Source organism: Macaca fascicularis, chromosome 9 (assembly GCF_037993035.2).
Source record: "Macaca fascicularis isolate 582-1 chromosome 9, T2T-MFA8v1.1".
NCBI lineage: Eukaryota > Metazoa > Chordata > Mammalia > Primates > Cercopithecidae > Macaca > Macaca fascicularis.
Genome location: NC_088383.1, coordinates 120,589,059 through 120,592,950, shown reverse-complemented (window position 1 = coordinate 120,592,950; position 3,892 = coordinate 120,589,059). Strand labels below are relative to the sequence as shown.

The 3,892-nt window shown below is 32.7% G+C and overlaps 1 pseudogene; it reads left to right on the top strand.

Moving 5' to 3' along the window:
- Positions 1-2,875: 2,875 nt before the first annotated feature.
- On the top strand, positions 2,876-3,630 carry LOC107130893 (small ribosomal subunit protein eS6-like; annotated as a pseudogene).
- Positions 3,631-3,892: the final 262 nt, after the last annotated feature.

Genomic DNA, 3,892 nt, shown 5'->3' with positions numbered 1-3,892 from the left:
TGAAGTCACAAACTCCCATGTGTCTCTACAGGACATAGGGCCTTTATGGAGATTAAGGTTAAATGAGGTCATAAGAGGGAAGCCTTCCAATAGAACTGGTGCCCTTATAAGATGAGGCAAAGACACTGGATCTCTCTCTTTCTCTGTCTGCCCTTTGAGGACGCAGCAAGAAGGCAGCTGTGCACAAGCCAAGAAGAGAGCCCTCACCAGAGCATGAACATTCTAGCACCTAATCTCAGACTTCTAACCTCCAGAGCAGCGAGAAGGTATATTTCTGTTGTTGAAGCCACCCATTCTGTGGTATCTTACTATGGTCGCTAATAAGAGTTGACTAATACAGTCTATTTTAAGTGATAGTATATATTATTAAACAAGTTTCTGAAATGTTTCAAACCAGCAGTTTACCATGGTTTCAGCTAATCCATATCCTTTACAAGAGTTAGCATTATCTATATTTTTCACTGTATCAGTCTTGTTGTTCTGTTGTGGTATTTCATCATGACTTTAATTCTCCTGATTAATAATGATATTATAATCATTATTTTGCAAAGTGCCTTTTCATGTCTTTTTTTTTCCATATTGATTTACAGCAGCTCTTTACTTCTTAACAAATGTCTTCTACTCTCTTTATTGTATTTTTCTTTCTTAATCATGAAAATAAGTTCTTTATTGCCATGTAGTTCAATGTATCAATCTTTACTCTTAGTACCTTTTGTGTTCTGCTTGAGAAATCTTTGCCTACCCACAAGATCTTGAAGATCTTATCTTACAGAAGCACTTTTTAAAATATTTAACATTTATATCTACAACCCATTTGGAAATAATTTTTACATTTGGTATGAAGTAAGGCTTAAGATTAATTTTTTTCCATGTGCATATTTAGCCCAGCACTGTTAGTTGGAATGTACACTTACTACTGTTTCTTCCATAATAAATTAACCATACAGATATGATTCTGCTTTCTCAATTTTCTATTCTATTGCAACTAGATGGCTTTGTTTCCATATGCCAATAACATACTGTCTAAATTACTGTAGCCTAATGTCTTGATATCTTATGGTGTAAATTCTCCATAATTTTTGTTCTTTTTCAAGATCACCTCAGATATTTTTAGACTTTTTGTATTTCTATACAAATTTTAGAATTACTTTGTCAATATCCACAAAAAACAAAAATTTTCCAAAATTCTAATTTGGATTGCATTTAATATATCTATTAATGGTTGACAATCAACATTTTTACATTATTGAATCTTTCACATATGAACATATACCATTTATTTATGTATTCTTTAATTTCTCTTAAGAAAGTTCTATTCCTAAATATTTGATTCTTTTAATAGTACTGTTATTTTAAATCTTATTTTAAAATAAGATTTATTTTAAAATCTTTGATTTATTAGTATGTAAAAATACTGATTTTTTTTAAATGTTAACCTCATACCTTCCTACTTAATTTGCCAAACTTATTTTAGTGTAAATTACTTTGGATTTTCTAACTGATCTTCAGTACAATGTTGGACATAAGAGAGTTAACAATAAACATATTTGTCTCATTTCTGATCATAGAGGCAAAATTTTGATATTTTATCATTAAGTACTATGCTCATTATAGGGTTTTTATAAATAGTGTAATCAGATATGGGATGGCCTTTACATTCTTGACTTGCTAAGAATTTTTATTATAAATGGGGATTGATTATAAATGTCTTTGTTAAGATTATATTATTTTTCTTCCCTATTCTATTAATGTGGTAAATAACATTGATTGGTTATTAAATATAAACAAACTTCACAAATTCTCTTTGCAAACCTTATTCCTAAAATAAAACCAGTCACCTATCTACCTACCCCACTCCCCCCCACACACATATACATCACTAGAGTTATTTACTAATTTTTAGTTTAGACTTTTCGTTTATGCTCCTGAGATTTTCCTATAACTTTCTTTTCTGGTACTATATGTGTTAGGTTTTGGTATTAAGTTTATGCTGTCCTCATAAAACAAATTTGGAAATGTTTCCCCTTCTTTATAACTTTCTGCAAGCATTTGCATAAAGTTATTATTTATTCCTTCAAGATTTAAAAGAACTTACTGGAGAAGATGATACCTGGGCCTAGGTATTTCTTTGTGAAATTGCACATTCAATTCCTTTAAATGATATAAGACCATTCCGATTCTCTATTTCTTAGTACCAGGTTTTTAAAAATGTGCTCTTAAGAAATTTGTCCCCTATACCTACATTTCCAAATTTTCAGGAATATAATTCTTCAGTATATTCTCTTATCTTTCCAAATCTCTGTATGATCTATAGCAATCTCACTTTTTGTTTCTGCTATTGATTTTTTTTTTTTTAATTTCTCCTCTTTTCTTCTTGCCTAGACTTGCTAGAGATTTAACAACGTTATTCACCTTTTCAAACATTCAACTTTTGGCTCTTTGAATCTTTTGTGTTTATATTTTCTGTTTCATTGATTTTGTTATTATTTTTTTCCTTCAGTTTCGTTTGGGATCTATTGGCTATAATTTCTGAGAGTGATACTGAGATTTTTCAGCCTTCCATTTTTTATTAATATATGCATTTAGACCTAAACATTTCCCCTTAACCACAGTTTTATTAGCATCCTCCAAAATTTTATGTCATATTTTCATTTTCATTTAGTTTGAAATATTTTACAATATTACTTGTGATTCTACCTTCAATCCCTGGATTGTTTCAAACTATATTGCTTAATTTCCAAGTAATTGGGGATGTTTTAGCATTCTTTTGTTATTGATATCCGGCTTGATTCCAGCACAGCCTGAATGAAATTGTTCATTTAAAATATATTGAGCACCTTTTCGTGGCACCTCAGAGGTGATCAGCTGCTTCAAGATGAAGCTGAATATGTTCTTCCCAGCCACTGGCTGCCAGAAACTCATTGAAGTTGATGTTGAATGCAGATTTCATACTTTTTATGAGAAGTGTGTGGTGAACAGAAGTTGCCGCTAACACTCTTGGTGAAGAATAGGATGGTTATGTGGTCTGAGTCAGTGGTTGGAATGACAAACAAGGTTTCCCCATGAAGTAGTGTGTCTTGACCCATGGCTGTGTCTGCCTGCTACTGAGAAAGGGGCATTCCTGTTATAGACCAAGGTGAACCGGATAAAAAAAGCACAAATCTGTTCGAGGTTGCGTGGTGGATGTCAATCTGAATGTTCTCAACTTCGTTATTGTAAAATTAAAAAAGGAGAGAATAATGTTCCTGCACTGAGTGATATTATGGTGCCTCATTGCCTGGGGCCCAAAGGAGCTAGCAGAATCCACAATCTTTTTAATCTGCCTAAACAAGATGACATCCTCCAATATGTTGTAAGAAACCCCTTAGACAAATAAGGTAAGAAACCGAGGACCAAAGCACCCAAGATTCAGCATCTTGTTACTCCATATGTCCTGCAACACAAACACCAGTGTATTGCTCTGAAGAAAAAAAGTACTAAGAAAAATAAAAAAGAGGCTGCAAAATAGGCTAAACTTTTGGCCAAGACAATGAAGGAAGCCAAAGAAAAATGCCAGGAACAGATTGCCAAGGGATGCAGACTGTCCTCTCTGCAAGCTTCTACCCTAAGTCTGAGTCCAGTCAAAAATAAGAGTATCTGAGTAATTAGAGGAGATTAGACTCTCAAAAAATATCTATATTGATATTTATGTTTCTGCTTGTAATCGATTTTGTTCTAATGCACTTAATAGAATGTGTATTCTGCCACTGTTGGGCACTATGTTGTACATATGTCCATTAGATCAGGTTTTCTTGAATTGTGTTTTTACTGATTTTCTATGTCCTCACTGAGCATTTTGCTTTGCTTGTTCTATCAGTTACCAAGGTATGTTAATGTGTCTTACTGTGATTGA